We start from the raw sequence: 24,888 nt of genomic DNA on the forward strand, positions 1-24,888 counted from the left end.
ATCTTCACTAAACCTTTGACTAAGGCGGGCCTCTCTAGATTAGCCTAATCTTTGGCTGCTAGTACTTCTCCAGACTGAACAAAATTGTCTGGTGTATCTAAATAATTATAATTCCTAGGTGTACCAGTGGCACAGAAAGGGTTATTCGAGTTAGTATGTGAAGCCTCAGAGTGATAGGACTTGGCGGAACAAAATTATTTGGTATAAGCATAACATGGTGAACAAATCGTCTGGCGTTGAGTCTACAATTCACAGGTGTACCAGTAACACAGAACGTGATACTTAAGTTAATATTTGAAGCCTCTGACTGCCAAGATTTCTCGCAACTGAATAAAATCGTCTGGTATTAACCTAAGTAATATACCCTACTGCATCAACCGCAGCGAAAGTTAAAATCATCTGGGGATAATATTAAAATGAAGAAGACGTCAACATACTGAGGTTACTGGTACAGTGGCCGTGTGTGATGTATATGTTGTTAATTAATCATGTCTGAACTTTAGAAGTTATTAGTAGTAGTGAACGTCATGGTGGCCCTCTCAGTCACAGTGTCAAACCAGGCAGAAACAGTGGCAGATAAATACTGTGTTGTCGATATGGTTCAAGTTGGCTGCTCACTAGCATGCACACCACAGATTCATTTTTTTTTTTTTTAACATTTTTTCTGGCAGTCAAACAGTTTTTTTTTTTTTCTGCTTTAATCAAAGAGATCAGTTTATTGTGTGTTTTAGTGGAATTTGCTTTTTGTTTGGAATAGTCGGTGTTGTTGATCCGAATACATTATTTGTGGTACTGGACTGGGTGGGATATATTATCACAACATTTTTGTTTGACCGTATAGTAATTTCTTATATCTTTTTTGTTGTCCGTTCTATCTCTTGTCTGGTTTCCTGAATTACAGGAAAATAGCTCTCTTATCATTCAGTCTAGTCACCAGACGACCCAACATCGAATGAGTGGATGGTGGTGAGTACCAACACCCATCACAAAGTTGAAATTCCAATCCAAAGAATATAAGCAGTCTTCCCAGGTCAGGCTGTTGTAATCTTAAATCATTCTAGATACAACGTCTAGTGAGTGTCATTACCCCGCCCTCTGTCATGCCACGTGACATACTGGTATGTCACAGGATCACTGAGTGACATGCACCATTACATCGAGTCACTGGGTAGTTTGAGTTTCAGTGGTTGAATATTCTGGGCTCAGCAAAGTGCTGTCTGGCAACTGTACCGAGGTCAGGCGAGTTTTCAAGATCTCGGAATCCCGATTTCACCCCACAGGTATAAACACTCAGTCATACTTACACAGTGACGTAGCTGGCCATCTGACCCTTGAGGGGAAGAATGGGGGGGGGGGATGAAATCGATGGGAAGGGGCAGTGTGTGTGTGTGTGTGTGTGTGTGTGTGTGTGTGTGTGGGTGTGGGTGTGTGTGTGGGTGTGGGTGTGGGTGTGTGTGTGTGTGTGTGTGTGTGTGTGTGCGCTACTGCTACAACACAGCTTCAGCTGCTGACTGCCAAGATATCACATGAAACATTTCAGAATTATTACAACAGTTGAGAATAAATATTATTATTAAAACTGGTAGTACAGTATACAGCACGTCCGAAATCCTTTGAAGTTTAAAAATATCTAAATACTGAGATAAAAGATTAGATACGGATATACTGCAAGGCATATTTCATTAATGTAAAGAAAATATTACGTACCCGGTACTATGTATATTGCTCACTCAGAATGATCATTATGTATGGGTTATGAAATGCTTAAATTTCCAGTTCTCATAGAAAGTCTATTGCACAAACTCATCATAGCCTGCACTGAACACAGATATTTCACAATAAAATGTATATGTTATAATTAAGCAGTGTACATTGTACGGAAAATAAAGTAGGTTTATTTTATTTGTGTGTCTATGTATGTCTGTCTTAGAATGGCTTAATTGTTCTATTATTCTGATTCACTGATAGCTTCTTTACAAACTCATCTACATGCATAATTTCGGTTCTTACGTGTTCAATTCCCAGTACACCGAAATCACCAAGTCGTAGGCTGAAAGGTGGGGAGGTCTGGGGGGATGTCAGCAATTTTGGGGGGGCTTATGCCTCCCACGCTACTGCACTGACGTACTTCACACCACCTATCAGCACGAATCAATCCATCGACTCTCACTTCATCGTTACTGTCAATCTGAAAACAGGCATTCAACTGGGATTAAATATATATATATATATATATATATATATATATATATATATATATATATATATATATATATATATATATATATATATATATATATATATATATGAATAATTCCCAGGATTACATGATATGAATGCACTAAAACTAAACAACATCAGGTGAAACGCATTTCCCAGAATATCTAAACGGAATGCTTGCATGACAAAGTTAAAAGCTGATATATGTTCGCCTACACTCAAGCCCCGGGCGAGGTAAGGCGAGGCAAGGCGAGGTAGAAACTCCTGTGGCCAAAAGGTGTTGCAGGAAAGGCGAGGGTGAGTTATGACGGGGCGAGGTGGTGTTAGCATGGTGTGCGTGTTTTTTTCTTCGGGCACACTTAGTCATCCAATTGTATTGGCCATGTCGATGCAAATTCAGCGAGAACTGATTTGGCAACATCTCACCTTCACTTGGGAGTAGATGAAAAAATTCGGCTAATAACCATACAATCATCAGAAAAAGCCGTGTTTTGACATTAAACCAGCCTATACCTAATAACTTAGGTCTAACCTAACGTTATCTTACCATAATACCTTATACCGTTTGGGGGGATGACGAAGGTGTGACGCTGCCGAGCCTTTTTTCAAGGCACTCAGTCAGACTGCGGGCGGGTGGGGTGGGGTAAGGATGTATGGGGCGGAGAGGGGGCAGGGTGGTAACTGGGTCTTTTAAACAGGATCACTTCCTGTACTTACTCTCCATCCCCAGGTAACTCACACACCTGGCTCTAATGCTTTTCATCACGTTTTTACTTTGTTCAGAAGGGTGCTGGTTAATTGCAAACATACTACCATTCGTCTTTTAGCTAAAATGTCAGAAAACTGATTCAAATTTTCAAGGTCAGGTTGTCTGGCTAAGCTGAAAAACATCAACTGGAAGATGACGGAACAAAATCCAAGAACCCAAGACATATCACCCATCTGTACAATGTTTGTACACTAGGGTAAAATGAAATGTGCTTAAACCAAGGGTATACTCCGGGCCAACAGCCTGCATGAAGTTATTATTATTAGTATTATTATTTTTATTACTACAGTATTATAATAATAATAATAATAATAATAATAATAATAATAATAATAATAATTATTATTATTATTATTATTATTATTGTTGTTGTTTTTGTTGTTGTTGTTGTTTGCTGTTGATGTTATTGTAGTTGGTTGAGAGCTTTATGGTGGGTAGTGATCTTTCCAGCGTAAAAGCATACCTGAATAGATAATGCTTGCGGTAAACCTGCTGGCTAGGTCGCCAACCATATTTCGCAAACACAGATGTAACAAGTTAAAGACTCAGAGAGCGCATACCCCCGCGAATGCCTGTACTAGACAACTCAGATCACCACCAGAATTTATTTGGCTCTTCCTTTGTCCATGATCTTCATATCAACGAAATTCCACTGAAATCCATTAAAAACTTTTTGAGATAGCTTGTGGACAAACAAATAAAAAAACAGTCCTGACCTGGGACTTGAACTCAGATCACCACCAAAATTTAATCAAGTCATCCTTGGCCAATGTCCCAAATACTCAGTTTCATTGTAATCCACCATTAACTTATATATATGTGGGCAAACAAATGTAACATGTAGACCCATAGGTATACCGTCAGGAATTCGCGTTATTTTAAAAAACTCCTTACAACGACTGGGTACATCTTTGGAAGAGGGGTTGTGCTACACTCTCGCAGTCTAGTTGATCTCTGTCTCTCCTATTTTCATTCAGAGAGAGTTAAATGAGCGTTTACCCAGTGTCATCAAGTTACACTGAGTTAAGGAATTTTCTGATGTGTACACATAAAACAGTGTCTCGGCATTCCCTTCCTGAGTTTGCTAATTTGGCGAGAGGAAACTGTCAGCGCCAATCAGCACATTCAAGCAGTGTCTGAATCATGAAAACTCAGCAGCAAACATCCAATCATTTACATTTGTCTCGCACTTCTAAATTGGATGGCAAATGTACGGGCCCATACCATGTGGCATTATCTCGTAACGGTAACAAATTTGAGATTAAAGACTTGTCCTCTGAGAGTAAATGGGTTCATGCAGATGATCGTAAGGGGACTCCCAGGTACTTCAAATTGGAGGAAAGTCAAGAAAAAAAAATGCATCTGTTCTTCGTCTACAGTACCTCCTACTGTTCCTATCAAGTTTTCTCCTTCTGCCCTTGTTACCCTTTCATCTCCTTCTGCTCTTCCTGTTAATGAGTACAGACAAAATCTTCGTCCAGAAACTCACCCAACTGTTTCTTGTGTTTCTTCCTCCACTTGTCAGGGCCACTTAGCTGATTTGAACATTAATCCGGATTCCTTGTATAGGTAAGATGTTGTGGAGAGTGTGGACAGCCTTGCTGGCACTAGCTGCATTCGGATAATCTCTGGGTGATGAGGATAGGGATGGGGTCCTCCGCCCAGGGGCACTGAAAAAGCCCTGGGGACAAGTAATGTTAGTGGAGGACGTCATCTCAGTCCGCAATGATTTTCAGAGTTTGATGAAAGTCACACAAGAATTTCCAAAATTTGCTAGTCAACTGTCCACCATACGATCCATACTCATTTCCTTAGCAGACAAACATGTGAATGGATCTTGAGGGGTTCTGGTGTATGAACCTCTTCAATGGAAACTTGTTTTAATTGAGAAACTATTCTTTAGTTGAAATGCCTCACTGCCACATAGTGACCCTGTTGGAAGGTCACGTCAACTTGTAAAGCGAGGTCTCTTTGATCTCGGTGGCAAAGTCCGGTGGTGTTTTTGGCTTAGCAACATCTAGTGATTTGTCAGCATATCATGAACAGTTGGAAACATATTCTTCAACTTTGGAAGCACAGCCAAGGTTACTGAATGATCACCATAAGTTATTAGGTAAGATTGTCACACATATGAAAGAAATGGGCAATCAAATGAACAAATTTGGGGATGTCTTAGAGAAATTGAATGATAAAAATAATGTTGTCAAAGAAATATTGTATGTCAGCTTTCATCTTGAATCATTGTCTCGTCCCTCTTGTTATTGATGTTAGAGTATAGGATTTTATTCACCTGTTAATAGATGCTGCCAGTGGTTATGTTACCACAGACCTTGTCCCGATGTCAGATCTTCGTTTAGTTTTGGAATGGGCCTATAGCTTACACAAAACAAACAAACATGGGTGAATACATAACCATTGCCGGTTTGGCTGGCAGAGGTAACCATTATCAGAATAAACGGACCCAATCTTTCTGTCCTACATCTAAATCTATCCACCACAGCCGATGAGGTTCATCAAGAACTAAACTAACCAAGATAAACAAAAGCCAGTGCTGGTGCACCGAGGAGCTGGTGTATGTGTGTGTGTGTGTGTGTGTGTGTGTGTGTGTGTGTATATCATCATCATCATCACCAGCCGTTGAGGTCCACTGCAGGCCCGGCCTATCCCTACCGAAGCTGGGACGATACAGCCAATGTATCTCTACCTAGTGGCTTAGGCTTTCTGGTAGAGACTGTATGTTGGGTGAGAAGTGCTTGTGAGTGTGATTGTAGTGTTGTAGTGGCTTTGGATGTGTGTGTAGTCTGTGAACCAAGTGTAATCGCCCCTCCTTAAGCCGACTGGGTGCAAGCATATTAGTATGCGACACTGGTTCAACCACAGGACCCCTTGTGTCCGCCAAAGTAGCAAGTGGCTTGGTGAATGCTTCCCAAAGTTTTTACAACTCTGGCGGGAGGCGAACCCCCGCTCACCAGCGTGCGAAACGCATGCTCTGCAACTGTACCACAGAGGCTCTCTATATATATATATATATATATATATCTATATATATATATATATATATATATATATATATATCAGATACTTGTATAACCTATAATACCGTTCCCCATAACTACCAACATTTTCACAGGCCAGATATTAACACACTGAACTCAACATCACTCCCCGTTGCTCACAACATTTTCACAGCACAGGACTAAATAGATTGAGCGAGGTGACGTTGACGCTGGGTATGCACAGGATTTTTGTAATACCATCAAAGTGGAGGGAAAATGTACTGACATGACGCATTACATGACCACTGCATGACTCTAAAACACACACACACACACACACACACACACACACACACACACTACAGATATGCATGCACACATTATAGACATGCATGCACACACACACCCAAACACACACACACACACACACACACACACACACACACACACACACAAACATATATAAGTGTGAGTTAATGCTTTACTGGGCACCAAAATATCAGACGTTGTTGGTTTGCAGTTGATTTAAAATAAGTGTGGTTTAGAAAATTACATCAAGTCCACCTTCAATTTCAGGCCAGGGTGTGTAATATACAGCTTAGTATATGAAAGGACGAGGCTCTGGTGGTTTTTAATAAGAAGGTAACACGAAACACATAAACTGCTTTTGTACATATATACTTAGTTTCTTATTCCTTTGAGTCATACCTCCAATCTCGTCCTCGGCAGTTGCAGCTTATACACAGAACCCTTTTATAATTTTCAGAATATTCATATATTAAATGTATACTCATGAAACAGATTTGGTGTCTGTCTTATGACTTTTGAAATAGAAGGGAAATAGGTTGGTATAAGTTTTGTATGATCACTGATGTAACTATACCCGTTTTTGCGTTAACTTGGCTCATAATTTCCATATCTTCATCACCAGTGCTGAGATATACAGTAGATGTAAATTAACACTAGAATATGATGCTAATCACGAAAAAGTGTTATGGAAAGCATATGTAGTCGTTGTATTGTGGCAGTCTGCCACGGAGCTACATGATATAAGCTGCAAAAGGAAGAAAATCTTTGCCAGGCTAAGGTAAAAAGAGTATAGTCACCCAACAAGGATACAAAAGAGTCTATCTATCTATAGCCCGACGCCCTAATCCCGCAAAGGGTGGCCACAGACAAAACGCCTCCAAGTCGCTCTGTCACCCACCATTTGACTACCCTCCCCAACTCACCCCCCCTCCCTCATATACCTCTCAACTCCATCCCTCCACCTCATCCTCGGTCTACCTCTCCCGCTCCCTCCCTCCATCTCACCTACATACACCCTCTTAGTCAGTCTTTCATTCTCCATTCTCTTCACATGTCCAAACCACCTCAGTGTATTTCTCCTAATCTTCTCAACCACATCCACATCCACCCCACAGCGTTCCTTCACTTCTTCATTCGTCAACCTGTACCTCCACGTCACTCCACATGCTCCTCTCAAGTAACTCATTTCCACTGCTCTCACTCTTGACTTGTTCGCCTCTTGCAAGGTCCATGCCTCACTTCCATACGTCAGGGTAGGGATCACAATACTATCATGCAGTGACTTCTTAACTTCCATACTCACCTCCCTATTTCTCATCACTGCTTTCAGTGTACCAACAACTTTCCTTCCCTGCTGTACCCTTTCATGCACTTCATCCCCCAAAGTTCCATCCTTACTCATCACACTACCCAAGTACATGAATGCACTTAAAAAAAAAAAAAAGAGAGAGAGAAAAAAAAAAAGCGATTAAAGACCAGAGTCAGACCCGTCACAATAGCTGTATTGTATTAGGATTAGGTATGTGAAGTTGTGTACACAGTTCTGACATGTTAAGACAAGAAAACTGTGCAATATGTTTATCTGTGTTTCTGTCTATCTGTCTATGTAATATGTAGGCCTATAGATATTCCATCAGGAATTCAGGTTCTTTAACCCGCCCCGTCCCGTCGACGTATGGGTACATTGCAACATTTTGCATTTGCCAGTCCCGGCGACGTACTGGTACGTCGTGCAATTGCAAGGTCCCTAATTTGCACAATTTTCAATTTTTGCGCATGATTTTTCATACGTATACACGAGACACCTTCCTCTATTCCTCTACAAGATGCCAAGAAGGGACAATGCCTTACACTGCATAACCTTCCCCCTCCCCTCCTCATGCCATTGTCTCAGCAATTCACCTGTTACCAGTGACCTGGCCAGTAAAGATATTCAGGGCCAGAGTGATTCCCCAATCGATGACAATGTGGAGGACGAAGTTTACATAGCATTAGAAGAAGAAACAGTCAGAAATAATGATCAGGTAATGTGGCAAAAAAAGGTCAGGTATGGTGATTAGTTAGTGAGTGAAACAATGCTTATAATGCCTATATTACTGCTTGAAAACCAATATACTCTCATACTACATATAAATTCGTACCAGGTAAATAAATAAATACCGTTTATGAGTTGTGTGAAATAGTTACCCTCCCATAGAACTCGTTTTCTTTGGTGCCAGCATGTTAGCAAACCCAGTCAGGTAAGGAGGAACTCCTACCTGGATCGAGTATTTAAACCTCAGGTGAGCGATGCTCTATGAATTTTCGATGTTTCTCACCAAAAGCGGAGGTTTTAGCCAAAAAAAAATTTTTCCGAAAATACCTCGAGATTGGGGGATGTCGGAGGTGCGGAAAACCTCGGGACGTGACGGGTTAAAAAGACTCCCACGTCGACTGTCTGCTTTACTGGAGGAGGACCGTGTGTCTTAGGAGTCTAGTTGTTCTCAGTCTCCTAATTTAGTTGGGAGAGAAGTGAGCTTCAGTTTACCATCACGTTACGCTGGGTTAAGGAAATCTAAGGTGTATACACATAAAACAGACTTGGATAGTATGCATACTTGTATAGGAAACTGTCAGAACCAGTCAGTGCATTCAAGGATGCACCAGGATCATCAAAACTGCACCAAACATCCACTCACTTAAACTGCATATTACATTCATCTGTTTATTTACTTATCTATCTATCTACACTCAAGCTTCGTCAGGATAGAATCTTTCCACTCGCAAGCTAACAACAAGCAGGAACCTCGCTCCCTCTCCACACGCCAGGCTGTTAGTCATGTGAAGGTCGGACGGGCTCAGAATTGCAACAATTTTTCCTCGCCCACCACTTCCAATTTGTATAAATGTGGATTCATGTGTGAACTAATATCCAGCAGCTCGTGCATGGCCGTATTTTGCCAGCGAACCAGACAGATTATGCTCTTATTTTTGCCTGCTTCCATTCAAACATTTTTTCTTCTTGGCTTTGTAGTTTTTGTGAATGGAAGGGTGCGATGATGGAGGCGGATTTTCATGTAGATGGGCTTTAAAGGAAGGATAGTAGTCTATGTGCGGTACAATGGATGGCAGACACGGTAAAATGAAGGGAATAAATAAACATATGAATATGTAAAATGAAATAAATAAACAAGCCAGTAGGTGACAATGGCCTGCTCTATGCACACCAAGCTTTGTCAGTGACTGGAAGTGAGTTTCGACACTAAAAGTCATTTCTGCATGGAGGTACCCCAGTGAAACATTCCACCCAAGAATCATGGCCCTAATTTAATAATTTTGGAGCCTTAACATTTCACGCAAGATCGTAATTTCAGTGCACTTCATATTTTCTGCACTTGATGACCTTTTATCCCTGACCTGGTGGATATAGGTCATGCATGTACGAAGCACACTTGTAGTACTCGTTAACGTCTATAAGCGTGCAGTTTCATTCAGCTCATCCACCCACTGTGGAACAAGGGAACTTGAAATTCGCAGAATGGCCCACCAGAGGTACAATTTTAGATGGCACTGCCAGCAACTGGAAGTGAGTTTCGACACCGTCATTTTTGTTTGAAGGTACTCCAGTGCAACATTCCAGCAAAGATTCATGGCCATGGCTTAATAATCTTTGAAGCCTTTGCATTTCGCACAAGTATAGTTGTAATTTTAGCTATTTTCACCGTTTTTGCATTTTTTACCTTTGACCCTTTACCTGGCCAATGTAGCACATAGGTGTACAGTAGAAAGTTATTGCACTAGTCAGTGTCTATAAGCGTGCAAACTTTCATTCCGTTCCATCAAGCTGGTGGGGAACTAGAGGGGCATTTTTGAAGACCAGTACTGGTTGTCAGGGACACTGAGGCCAATCTCTGCAGGGTTGCCACTCGAAAGCTAGAGGAGAAAGAGGAAAAAGGGATGGCACACTTCCTATAGGGAAAGACTTCAAGAAGCCAGAGCTTTCTGTGCCCGTTAGAAATGCGTTTGCAGCTCAAAATGTGAAAACTATGAAAAAGTGGGTTTTCAGCCGTTGCTAGGCAACTATTCGTTGCCTAGCAACCAAAATCTCGCAGACACAACTAGGTCTTAGGCTGGTCATTGTATCCAAGTTTGGTTGGAATCGTTTAATTCTGAATGCTTGAAATGCCTGCCACAGTTAAGCAAGAAAGAATACAAGAAAGAAAACGTGATTAACAAGCAGCATGGAGCTGGTGAATAAATGGATTTCTGCGGATGGCTGCACTCGCCTCACATCTCGAGTAGCTTTATGAAGGTCGGTTTGTTTTTATCGGATGGAACTAGGCCACTCCTGAAATTCAGATATTAAGCCGTAGATGCATGGAATTCAGTGAAGTTATGACGCAGGAATGAGTCCTCTTGGTTACTAGTCAGATCTTCCCGTCAATATGCCTACATCTGTCCACCAATTCACTCTTAAGCCCAGATACTAAATAGTAGTTGTATGGAGTTCATTGAGTTTTAGCTGTGAGGCAGGAATGAGTCTCCTTGGTTACTAGTCAAATCCTTCCTTCAATATGACTACATCTGGCCACTAACTCACTCTTGAAGCTCATGCTCTCCTTGGTTACTCGTCATATCCTTCCTCCTATATGTCTACATTTGGGCATCAACGCGGATGAAGAGGGATGGAGACCTTTGTCAGATGAAATATGCCTGCCTATATAAAATTCTACACACACACACACACACACACACACACACACACACACACACACACACACACACACACACGTGCTACACCATTTGATATGAATGCCAGTCCGTCGGGAGCGCACAGTCTATGAACGAACCATATAATTTTCTTGTTTGCCTCCGCAACACTGTCTCTTCCTCTCAGTAATGTCTCTTTACCTCTCTCTCTCTCTCTCTCTCTCTCTCTCTCAAACCATTGCTCTCCACCTTGCCCAAACGGCCGCAAATATGACACAATTTGATGAAAACTTCCGCACCACCCTATATACATGGCCTGTAAACGTGATTTTTATGCCCCTGTGCGGTGACTGTGGCCTGTTAAATCAAAGTTCCGCATCGGCTTCTCTGAGTGATTGGCGATGTGAAACGTAGTCGGCAGCTTTTACCTCTCTCTCTCTCTCTCTCTCTCTCTCTCTCTCTCTCTCTCTCTCTCTCTCTCTCTCTCTCTCTCTCCTGTGCAGTGACTGTGGTCTGTTAAATCGGGGTCGCGTATCGGTTTGCAACTAATGGGCAACGCGAAGAGTCGACGGTATCGCTCTGTCTCTGTCTGTCTGTTTTATCATTCCTTTTCACTCTACCCCTTTCTTGCAAACAATTTCTTCCTCCCTTTACCCTTTTCTCTTCTCTGTTTGTCTTTGTCTCTGTCTGTCTGTCATCATTTCTTTCCACTCTCCCCCTTTCATGCAAACTATTTCTTCCTCCCTTTTCTTCTTCTTTCTCTTCACTGTCTGTCTCTGTCTATCTGTCTGTCTGTCATATCATTCCTTTTCATGCTTTCCCTTTCTAAAAAATTTCTTCCTTTTCTTCTTCTTTCTCTCCTCTGTCAGTCTGTCTTTGCCTGTCTGTCTGTCTGTCTCTGAGGTTTATATAAGGCTAAGGCATTTACACACATGTTTTCTAACCTGTGCTTCTACTACTACAGCATATGTTGATTGTGAACACCATGAAGCAAAACCTGTGGTGTCATAGGCAATATACACCATAGACTGACTTGTAGAATATCTGATGTGGGGGAATTCTGGTACAGACACAAGTTTTGTTACCTGTTAACACACACACACACACACACACACACACACACTCGCCAATCGTCTATATATGTATCTGTGTATGTATGTATGCTCCTCCTGATACAGTACCGTAATGATGTATATCTGAAATTTATCTGTATTTTTCGTTTATCTGAGACTGACTTGGAGTTTAATTAGTTTTCCAATAATTTACCTGTGCTTTTTGTTTAACTGATATTACGTTTTAGAATAAAATTTATCTGTAGTACAAGCTTCCTTGCAGCATAATTTAATCTAGAGGAGATTTACCTGTGGTTTACTAAAAATTTTCCTGTAATTTAAATTTAGCCTAATTCACCTGTAGAGTACGTCAAATTTACATGTAATCTAATGAAAGTTTACCTACGGCAGGAAAGCGACCTACGGCCATGCAACACGGCGGCACCCATGACGACGGCGGAGGCACGGGAGGAAGCGGCGGCGGCGGCGGCGGCGGTGGAGACGGTGGAGGCGGGAGCATGAACAGCGGCAGCCTAACACTATGTTCCCTTCACCCCGTCTTGCTGATGGCACTGATGGCACTAGTGGTGGGGTGGCACTAGTACACACACACACACACACACACACACACACACATATATATATATATATATATATATATATATATATATAAATATATATATATATATATATATATATATATATATATATATATACACACACACACACACATACATGCATCATCATCATCAGCCATTGCAAGGCCACTGCTGAACAAAAGCTTCTCTCAACCTTCACGAATTCCTTGACTGAACCAATCTCCACCAGGTTTTGCCTGCAAACTGTTCAGTCTCATCTCTCCATCTCCTTTCTGGCCCTTCTCTGTTACGCTTGGTGTCTCTTGGATCCCAGTCCATCAACCTCTTGTTGCATCGATTATCCCTTATTCTTGCTACGTGACGTGCCTACTTCCGTTTCTGTTCTTTCATAACGTCTACAATACCTTTGACAGTCAGTTCTCTCACTCAAGAATATTTTTTCCTGTCAAAGTTATTCCCAACACTGACCTTTCCATTGCTCTTTGAGAACATGTTAGTTTGCTTTCTATTGATTTGGTCAGTTTCAAGGTCTCACAACCGTACACCTTGGCTTGAATCAAACATTTGTTTTATATTTCCCGTTTCATTCATACTGGCAAGCTGCTTTTCATTATGTCCCATTGTTTATCAAAAGCTTTTCATCCAGTTATAATGTATCTTATTTCGCTATCATTGTTTTTCGTTAGTTTTAATATTTGCCCCAAGTAACTGTACACCTCAACTTCATGATTTTTTTTTTCCTTTTTCTTCTTTTTTTTTTTCTTCTTTTTACTTTGATGACACTCTTTGGTGTATTAGGATCAAACATTACTATATGTTTACTCCGGTTGATCTTTGGCTCTACTCAGAGGCTTTCTCTATTTAGGTCATTTAACATTTCTTATTATGTCTCTCCTGTTTCTGAGATTAGGACAGTGTCATCTGGAAATCTTAAATGGTTTAAGTTTGTTGCATCCATGTTTACTCCTTTGTTCTCTCAATCTAGCTTTCTGGAAAAAAAAAAAAATGCTTTGAAGGCATGCCATAAATAATACTGGTGAAACTGTGCCACCCCGAGGGACGCCTTCCTAAATGTTATTTTTTGTTTTCTGAGTCTATATAGCTTAATTGTAGCAGTTCCCTCTTTATAATTATGTTTTCGAGCAGTTTTACAATGTTCTTATTTACTCCTTGTTCCCACGATGAATGTATAATTGTTATGTGCTCCACTGAGTTGAAAGCCTTTTCATAATCGACAAAACCTAAGCACAATTGCTTATTACATTCTGTAATTTTCTCAGTTTGCTGATTCAGTGTGTGTACAGTAGATGATCAGTAGTCAAATACCCGCATCGGAATCCTGCCTGCTCATGAGATTGGTTTTCTTCCAAATTTGTTATTCTGTTTGTAAGGACTTAAGTGATGAGTTTGTTAATAACTGATAAGTTAATGGGTCGATAGTTACTGAGATCTTTTGAGTCGCCTTGCTTGTATTGCAAAATAACTATTGCATTTCACCATGTTTTGGAGTACATTGAGTAAATATGTGGGCAAGACCGCTTTGAACTTTTACTCCTGCATCCGACAGTAAATCTGCAATCATTCCATCTTCTGGGGCCTTCCCTCTTTTCATACTTTTAAGAAAAATGTTTACTTTGTCTGGTGTTACCTCTGGTATTTTACTTTTGTCAACTGAAAAGTTAGCTCTCGGTACTACTGTCTCTGATGCATACAGTTCCTTGTAAAATTCTTCAACTCTCTTCACCTTCTCTCTGCATTCAGTTATTTCACCATTTTTCTTTTTCAGTGATACAAGTTGTTGCTTTCCCAGTGTCATTTTACTTCGGACCCGTTTCAGACTTCTTTATTGTTTTTTTTTTTTTTTACCTTAACCATGTTTCTCTTTCGTTTTCCTCCTCTGTCTCTTGCTAAGCTTATTTAATTCTGCTCTTTCTATTTCATCTTTCTATGTTCTTACCTTCATCTCTTTTTTACGTTTCATTAGGTCGAGGGTCGTTTTTGAATATGGTACTTGTTGGCTTTGGTTGTATTACCTTTCCCTACTATCTCCAGCTGATTCCCTTATCAGTTTTGCAAGTCTATTATTCAACTCATTAATGTCACACTCAGCAAAACACAGAGGAAGAAACACACACACACACACACACACACACACACACACACACACACACACACACACACACACACACACAAAGCAGTATATTCTCATCAGCACAAGTGGTCAACAAACTCTCTCATCATTCTATTCGATTATCTCACCTAGTTTAAATAAAGGAGTACAGGGTGACTCAAAATAAATGCAACCCATTAAAGTGTGTGTCATTTATATAAGTGATATGAAATTTGCTTTATTTTTGCATTCATGTTGAGTTGATAACAAAATAGTCCTGAAAGTTTGGGTTCTGCAGTTCAAATGGTTTGTATTTATGACCGTTCCAAAATGTATTCCAAATGACCACCTCGACATCGCAGGCACTCCAGAATGCGATGCACACTTTCTTCTCTCAGGCCATGTCAACAGCAAAGACAGTATTTTCTGGGGCACAGCACCACCAGACGAGGTTTTCCAGAGTCCATTGCATTCAGCAGAATGAACAACATGGGTGGCCATCTCAAAGCTTGGCATCATTGGATCTGTTTGGTTCGAAGATGAAGAAGAACAGTCTGTTACGATGAACACAGAACAATATCTTGAGGTCATGCGGAAATTTTGGATGACACTAGGAAGACGTGGGGACATCACTCGTGGGAAGCAAGGTTCCAGCAGGATGGTGCCATCCCACACACTTCAGACCAAACGTTGATGTGGCTGCGGCAATGATTCGGGAATAGACTGATCAGTAGGAGGTACGACCCTGAGTGGGCCCCACACTCACCCAACCTGAATCGCCCAGATTTCTATCTGCGGAGTTATCTAAAGGATCATGTTTATAATAATCGCCCCTAGACAATCAGAGACGTGAAAACAGAAATCAGACCATCAGACCTATCCCAAGAGAGGAGTGTGTCTGTATAATTGACAATTTCGTGCGTCGCATTCAGGAGTATCTGGAATGTCGAGATGGGCATTTGGAACACATTTTGGAAAGGTCATAAAAAGCAGACCATTTGAACTGCAGAACCCAAACTTTCAGGACTGTTTTGTTATCAACTCAGCTTAACATGAATGCAAAAATAATGCACATCTCTTATCAGTTGTATAAATGACACACTTTTATGGACTGCGTTAATTTTGGGTCACCATGTAAAAGCACGGCCACTGAAACTAATGCCGAAGACTGAATTAATTGATCGTTTATTTATCCTTTATTAACCCCTTCAGCCTGGACGTGTTTTATATAGGATGGTCCGTAAATAGCGCTCCACTAGAAACTCACCCTATGGTATTTCGTGTTGTGGGTACGGCTCAGTCTGCTGGTGTGGGTGTGACATTGATAGTTGGAAATGAGGGGATTATGCAGAGTAGACACTGGCAACTCTGCCTGGGTTGTCCCCGCAACACAGGAGAAATCAGCCGGTGGAGTGGCTGAGCAGCGTTATATATGGACCAGCCTATATTCTTCCAAGAGATGATTTAATTCTACACAAGAGACACTTTTTGAAATGGAAGGGTTAGATACAGCCTTCATTAACCCCTTCAGTACGAGAGGGATTTTCTGAGTTACCCACTTAACCCCGACTACCTAATTTCTATTTTCTTGGTATTTCTAGACGATTTTACTCAGCCTGGAACTGGAGGGAGGTTAGATACAGCCTTCATTAACCCCTTCCCTACCAGAGATCCCGCCACGAACTTGCATAAAAATCGTCTGGAGAGAGCAGGAATAAAAATGTAAAAATACGTCTTCGGACTGAAGGGGTGAAAGAATGGTCCAAGGATGGCGAGAATAGAAATAAATAAAAATAAATAAAAATTGGATATAACAGTAAAGAGGCTAACTTACCATCCATTACATTATTTTAATTTGGAGCTTTTGAAGTCGGTTATAATTTTTGTTTGGCGTAAATGTATTTGGTTTTGTATATATATAGCCGTAATGTGCATAAAAGTGAATGTACAAAATAATGTTCTATATACTGTATATGCTGACTTGCCTATTTGTATATACATGTGCGCGCAAGTGTGATTGGCTGCTGTGGTACGGCATGCTATGCTATGCTATGGTACCGTGTGGTGCGGTCACTATACCAAATATATTTATAAAGATAAAAGTCTTTTATTCGAACAACCCATGTTTACTCTTAGGCTATTTACATCCACCAGCATAAAAATAATAATAATAATAATTATGGCAACAGCAGATCCTACGAGAAATCAAACGCTCCCCTTTACACAAACACCAAAGAAATCACAGACTCAGTGACATAAAGAAGTCCATACAAACTTCTTTACACAGCAATAACAGAATCACCACATCAAACAAAATATAAAGACTTAATATTCAGGTCTGCTGTAAGTAAAGGAATCGAACCAGGAAATGAGATGTGCTTGCAAGGAGAAGAGAAGAGAAGGGTGTGAAGTAATCCTCAGAGAGTAATTTTGTTGCAATATTGTGTGATATGTGTTATTGATGATGAATGAAGGGTCGAAGTAAGGCTTGAGCCGATTCCATACAAGATTGGTGAAGCATCCATCAAGACATAGGAATCTGCATTATTCTGAGAGACAGATAGCCACCCAGCTAGCAAGGTACATATATACTCGCATATGTATGTATGTATGTATGGAGAGAGAGAGAGAGAGAGAGAGAGAGAGAGAGATGCATTAATTCAGCTTGTCAGTTCCCTCGTCACAGGATTCTGCGCATCTTACATTTAACAATACTCATCTATATCATGAGAATTTGCATGACTGAAATTCGGAAGAAGTGTGGGAAAATAGAAAAGATTTGCAGAATATTGTGTGTGTGTGTGTGTGTGTGTGTGTGTGTGTGTGTGTGTGTGTGTGTGTGTGTGTGATGAAATTCCACCTACAAGTAATTCACACGTTAAACTTGTCATAATCCTCCTTATATCTGATCATTAATAACCCTAATGCTGGTAAACATAATATAAATGCAGCTTCACTGTCATTAATCTCCTCATAAAATTCATCTATGTTCCGCAATTGACTTTTGTTGACCGTCATTTACCTAATAACTTTCACCATCGTTTGGCAAACTTCATTAGAGCTCATAATCAATGTCCACATTTTTTTATTTTTCAAGCTTCTGATTTATTACTTCACTGATGTCTGCCATAAAATGTAGGGATATTTGTTTGTTAATTCGATGACGATAACAGACATAAGACCCAACAACTGCCAAAGGTCAAATTTTTTTTTTTTTTTCCGGCATCAGAGTAAAAGCAGATCCGGCGATAAACACTAGAACAACCTTCTCCCTTTCACAAACACATAAATCATCAAGAGTTAATGATACAGAAAAATCAATATAAATTCTGTTATCTCACATTAACAACAAATCACATTACATATGATACAGCCAGCTGTCCAACAACGCTGAATCCTAGAACAAGGAAATCGTAGCTCGCGGGAGGCACCTGTTTGTGTTTAAAAATATTACTACACGGAAAAAGATGCATGTAGCGCGATGGGAGGCACCTGTTTATGTTTCGAAAGCTTACTACGCGGAAAAGATGCATATAACACGGACTGTCAGGCGATGATGCATTGCTATGACGTGTCTGCGTGGTGTGTTGTCACGGTCCTTTACTGACCACCACCATCGTCCATTACGACAGTCTCCCCTGCAAGCACTTTCCTTGGCGGGCTTGGAGACAACATATGCGCACTCTGGGCAACAACGCCATAGGAAACCCTTAGCTGCTGTGCCCTTTTTGCATGCAGGAACACCTAGTCTGGCTTCCCCGGCGAGGTTCCCTCTGGTCCCGCGGGCAAAAACGGCGCAGCAGCTTAGGGATCTACTGTGCCGTTGTTGTCTGGAGTCGCGGCTAGCTCTTGCAGGCAAAATGGGCACAGAGGCCAGGAGTCTCCTTTGCCGTTTTTGCTCGGAACTTGCATAAGTTGTTTCCAAGCCCGCTAAGGGAAGTGGTTGCAGAGGACACTGGTTTGGAGGACGCTGGTGATGGTCACTACAGTCCACTAAGTATTTCTACTCCACTTGAGCCCACCCCGCGCTGTGACTGTACTCGTGCTCTGTGCGACATTTTTTTTCTTTTTTAACTAACCCGCCCCCACTATGCCCCCAAAGCACTGAAAATGAGGACCATTGCAGTGTTTGCATGTTATAGTCTTTATTAGGTAGGCAGTTACTTCAACAAACAAGGGATGAGGCTATGGCACACCTAATGTCTAACTTGGCTCTTATCTCTGACTGGGGTAAAAATAACCTTGTTGTTTTTAATGCATCAAAGTCTCAGTTCTAACACCTATCAACTCGACAGAATCTTCCACAGGTATACCCACTAACGTTTAATAATATTCAGCTTAATCCTGCATCATCCTTGAACATCCTTGGGGTTTCATTCACTCGGGACTTATCTTGGAAAGATCATATTACATCTCAAGTAAAATCTGCTTCCAAGATATTAGGTGTGCTAAGCTGACTCCGTTCCTTCTTTACTCCTGCATGACTGTTAACTTTATAGACGGGTTTTATCCTCCCCTTTGTAGAGTACAACTCTCATGTGTGGGCTGGCTTCCCACATACAGCTCTTCTCAATAAGGTGGAGTCAAAGGCTTTTCGTCTCATTAACTCTTCTCCTCTTACTGGCTCAATCATACATCTGTCTCTTCGCCACACTGTTGCATCTTCATCGCTTTTCTATCGCTACTATACTTCAATGGTCACTGCTCCTCTGAACTGTCTACTTGCATTCGGGCGAGTAGCACCCCCCTAGCAGCAAACTCTCATCCCTTTTCTGTCCAACTCTCTAATGCAAGAGTTACCCGTTACTCCCAGTCCTTCATTTAAGCAACAGGTCAGCTCTGGAACTGTCTCCCTCTGTCTGTATTTCCTGCCAGCTATGATCAGTCCTTCAAACGCAGTGTGTCCAAGCATATCGAAATGAACGGATCTTGAATTTGTTTCTCTCTTGTAATTTGTTTTTCTTTTGGAAGGAACGGTTATTGCGGGCTCGTGGCCTTTTGTTCCTTCTTCCTAGCATTAAAAAATAGGTAAATGTCCTGAAAAAATCATGAAAATTACCCAAAACAGTGAATTTGGGGCAGGCTTGGGTCCCATGAAGCCCTTTATTATGTAAACATATGGTTCCTATAATGAGCGATTGTACCGAGCGGTGTTTTCTGAGTACAATATTCCCACGTTATAAGAGAGTGCATTGCAATTTATGCAATCAGTTCTGGTGTAAGTAAATATAAGTGTAGGGCAGAGAAACGACATGTGCTTGCAAGATGAACAAAGAAGAAAACAGAGAAGAGAGAACAGACGAGAAGTGACGAAAACGGAAGAGAAGAGACGAAAGCAGACGATAAGGGAAGATAAGAGACGAAACGAGAAGAGAAAGAAGAGAGGGGATTATACATGAGGGATTATGTTAAAATATTGTATGAAATGTATTAAGATGGTGCCTGCACGGTCAAAGTGAGGCGTTAACTGACACATACTGTAATAACTGGAAGAAATTATTTAGAAAGCACTGTAACTCTATTTTGAGAGAGACAGGTAATAGATAGATGGATAGAGGAACACACACACACACACACACACACACACACACACACACACACACACACACACAGATGGAATGTCAGTTTTTTAGATCTCTCATCACTGGATGCTGCACATCTTACATCCAGCAACACTGAATAATATCATAACAATATGTACGACTGCACTGCGAGAGTGGAAGCAAAGGAAAAATGGACAAACATACGTGCAGAATTTTAAAGGGTGTGTGCCTTGTGTACATTTGTATGTCGTCTGTGCATGCATGTAAGTGTATGTGCATGTGTGTGATGTGTGACTGTGCCAGTGAATGTGCGTGCGTGCGAGCCAGCATGTGTGCATGGGTGTGTGTTGGGATACTGTATCAATAGAAAAAAACAAATAGATAAATAAATCATGTGGCAAATGTGGCCAGAACCTGACTTCCATTTTGACATTCATTGAAACGCTGCTAAATATAACATCAACGCCGCTTCTCTCAAGTAATTTCCTTCAGGTTCCCCACTAGACTGCTGTTGACTATATGATTTCCTTTAAAACTCGCTTTCACTTGGCCAACTTCTTAATAGTTCACTACTTATGAACACATTGAATCAGACGACTTTATTTCTTATTGTCTGTAGATTATTTTATGCAGCCCTTTTTTTTTTGGGGGGGGGGGGAGGATTGCGTATATCTTTTAGAAATTCCCATGCTGAATAAAATCGCTTGTAACTATCAAGAACTAGAAGGCGCCCAGAGAGCGCATATCTTCGCCAATGAAATTGCCAATAAAAAGGATCCGGATCCGGATCCGTGGATATAGGATCCGTACCCTGATCCCCCCCCCCCCAAATCTAACCAATTCTTTTTTAGTCCATGGCCCACCTTTCCACAAAATTTCGTTGAAATTCATTGAGAACCTTTGGAGATATTATGCGAGATACTCCAGATCCGGATCCGACATAAAATTTAATGATATCATCCATGGACCATGGACCATGGACATCCCTTCTATAAAGATTCATCAAAATCCGTTCATAACTTTTTGAGCAATCCTGCTAACAGACAAAGAGACAAACAAAAAAACAAACCAACGCGAGGTAAAACATAACCTCCTTGGCGGAGGTAATAAAGAAAAAAAATATGTAATTGGACTGAAAGGATTTATGTCTGCATCGGTATACTTCAGACACTTCGAGTTTCATGGGACATTTGTGTCATAAAAACATTGAAAACTTGACAACGTAATTCCACTGAAAGAAAATGACAGTTTAAAACACTATCTCTTCTCTCACAATAATAAATAAATAAATGAATAAATAAATAAATAAATATATATATATATATATATATATATATATATATATATATATATATATATATATATATATAACTAGGATGCCCAACTTAAGTCACTGATGAATTCAACTTCTGTAATATGAAAATTATAGCAAATGCTGATCTTACGAGAAATTATCTATTCCTTTCATTACGTTGATGCATTTGCACATATCATTCTTGTGGCTCCAGCAATTTAAGCTGTCTAACCCTTTCATTTCAAAATGCATCATTAGCTGAACCAAACCGCTTGAACATTGCAAGAATTAGGTGGATAATACGTCATTGGATTGAATCGATTAAGCGCTAAAACAAATCGCCTTTTTTCTCGAACACAACAGAAATCGCCAAGACTAAACGATACAGGAAAAGTTTATATAAAATTCTCTTGCACGCTTCCTTTCCAGAAGCACAAAATAAATCACCAACATTCAGCGACATAGTAAAGTCAGTATCAAATTCTCATACGCCCCGCTCTTCTCAGACGCAACAGAAATCACCAAAACTACACGATACGGAAAAGTTAGTGTGGAATTCTCTCGCAACAATAACAGAATCACCAAAACAAGTACAATGAGTTTATAACAAGTTCCGCCACCAGCAAAACAGCAAGTGTGGCCGAAGAGAGTAAATGTGGTTGGGGAGAGCAGATTGTGGCAGGCGATGATAAAAATAATAAAGTTGTCCAAACGATGCTATAATCATAATTTGTCGGACGCCTTCACGAGTTGGCACCGATATACAGTAGTTGAATGGTTGAGCTGCCTAGTTATGCAAATGAACATAAGAAGACAGGATAACTGCAGTAGGTCAGTTGGACCATGCTAGGTAGCTCTTGCAAGGGTAACTGAACTACTAGAATGAGATAACGATAGGAAGGAAGAAGGCACTCCCCTGCCCTCCAAACTCTCCAGCCGAAGCCAGCAGGAAAAATTCAGAAGGAACACCACGCAGTATAGAAACTCTCGTGGACATTTTATAAGAAAATGTGAAAGGAGAAAAAGAGAATATCATCGTTTAGCCTGAAAAGGAAATAGAATGAATTGGTACTTTTATAAGATTTTTTCTTAATACTCACCCCATATTTGTCATATGCTTATCTAACCTATGTTTGAAACTCTCAATGGAAGGGGCAGCAATTACATCACTTGGCAGCTTATATCATTCGCCTACTACTGTTGTCAAACCAGTTTCTACCTATTTCCTTATTAAAACGAACTTTAGTTTGAAACCGTTACGTCTAGTTCTATCCTGCATACGCACTTCAAGTACAGTACTTTCCTAATACTGTATCTCCCCCTATTTAATCCTTACATCCACTTAAATACCTCATTTAAGTCTCCCTTACTCAACGCCTTTCCACTGAGTACAGATTTAGTCTTTTTAGTCTGTCTTCATATGAAAGATTCCGAATATCATGTATCATTTTTGTCATTATTCCCTGTATATTTTCTAACGAATTTATATCCATTCTATAGTACGGACACCAAAATTGCAAGGCGTTGCTTAAATGTGGCCTAACTAATGCTAGAAAAAGTTGCAATATTACTTTAAATGCCCTATTGCTCAGGCTTCTCGAAATAAATCCTAGGACCCTATTTGCTTTATTTCTCCAATTAATCCACTGTTGCCTTGGTTTGAGGTCTTTACTAACCGTAACTCCTAGATCTCTCCCTCATTCCGATTTCCTAATTTCTTTGTTTTCTGAGTTGTATTTAATATCTCCAGTGGTCTTGCCCACGTTAAGTAGTTTACAGTTTTCAACGTTTAATTCGGTTTGCTAAATTTTTGGCCATTTGGAGAATTAATTGAGGTCCTTTTGTAAGTTAAGGCAATCGTCAGTTAATGATGCGCCCTATTTTTGTGTCATCGTAAGTTAGCTAATAATGCTAGAGATTCATGTCAAGATCATTTATATATATATATATGTATTTAATAATAAGGGACCGAGTACTGATCTCTGTGGTACACCGCTAGTTACCAATCCCCAATCCGACTTAGTTCCATTTATTAAAACTATCTGCTTTCGTCCCTTCAGCCAGCATTCAATCCATTTTAAGATATCGCCATCTATACCGTGCTGCCGAACCCTTTTAACAAGCCCTTCGTGTGAGATCCTTAAAAAAAAAAAAAAAAAAAATTCGAGTCCAGATAAATTATTTCGTAGGCTTTATTGCTATCTACTGACTCATAGACCTCCGAGAGGAATGACAAGTTTGTAAGGCAGGATCGTCGTTGCCTGAAACCGTGCTGACCTTTATTTATAAGATTAGATCTCTCTAAGTGTTCGTTAATTTTATTTGCCAAAACTGACTCTAGCATATTTCCTACTATTGACGTTAGGCTTATCTGAAGATTATTCGACGCAGATGTTTTATCACCTTTTTAAAAAATGGGCACCACGTTTGCGGTCTTTCACGCCCCTGGAACTTCTGAATTTAAAGAGTCGTTAAATAACGTTAAAAGTGGCTGATATAACTCTTCTTTGGTTTCCTTTATAATTTTTGCATGTATATCGTCCAGACCTGGCGATTTTTGAGGTTTAACTTACTAATTTCTTTCAATGCGTATCCTTACTAATTTTTTTTTTTTTTTTTTTTTTTTTTTTACCAAGAATATTGTCCGCATTGTCACGTAAATATTAACTGCTTGAAGGACCAGGTCTAGATTTTAATTGGTAAATACTGATATGAAATCATTATTACCTCCGCCAAGGAGGTTATGTTTGCACTCCTGTCCGTTTGTTTGTTGGTTGGTTGGTTTGTGAGCAAGATTACACAAAAACTACTGGACGGATTTCCACGAAACTTGGTAGAAGAATGGGCCTTGGCCCAGAATAGACTCCATTAAATTTTGGTGCTGATCCGTATAAAGGTGTGGACCCAGGATTGTTTTTTTTTTACTTTCTTTAACATTGCGAGGTAGGGCGTTTCGAAATGTTCGTAAATTTTTCAGTGAATATTGCATGGATCTTGATGAAAAAAATCAGGCATAGTTAGGATGTTGGTACCTACGAATATGTACAGTTTGGCGCGGATTCATATAAAATTCCGGATCTAGCGGATTAGAATATGTTTTTATAGGGGGGTAGTCTTTCTCCATATTGGCTTAGACTTGACTGAATTAAAAGGACCTGCAAGTTGGGCTTGGCGGAGGTATGCACTCTACTGAATGCCATTCTAGTTTAGGAGAGTACACGTTCCTTTTTCTTCGCTTGCAGTGTTAGCTGATTCTGTTCTGAGAGGTCCTATCCTATCTTTATTTATCGTACGATACGTTTGGTAA

The 24,888-nt window shown here is 40.3% G+C and overlaps 1 pseudogene; it reads left to right on the plus strand.

Moving 5' to 3' along the window:
• LOC145391246 (lachesin-like) overlaps window positions 1–12,637 on the plus strand; it is a 51,723-nt pseudogene extending 39,086 nt beyond the window's left edge.
• Window positions 12,638–24,888: the final 12,251 nt, after the last annotated feature.

This window comes from Coenobita brevimanus, chromosome 17, assembly GCF_032717465.1.
Source record: "Coenobita brevimanus isolate Jiangsu-jjx chromosome 17, ASM3271746v2, whole genome shotgun sequence".
In the NCBI taxonomy this organism is placed as follows: Eukaryota; Metazoa; Arthropoda; class Malacostraca; order Decapoda; family Coenobitidae; genus Coenobita; species Coenobita brevimanus.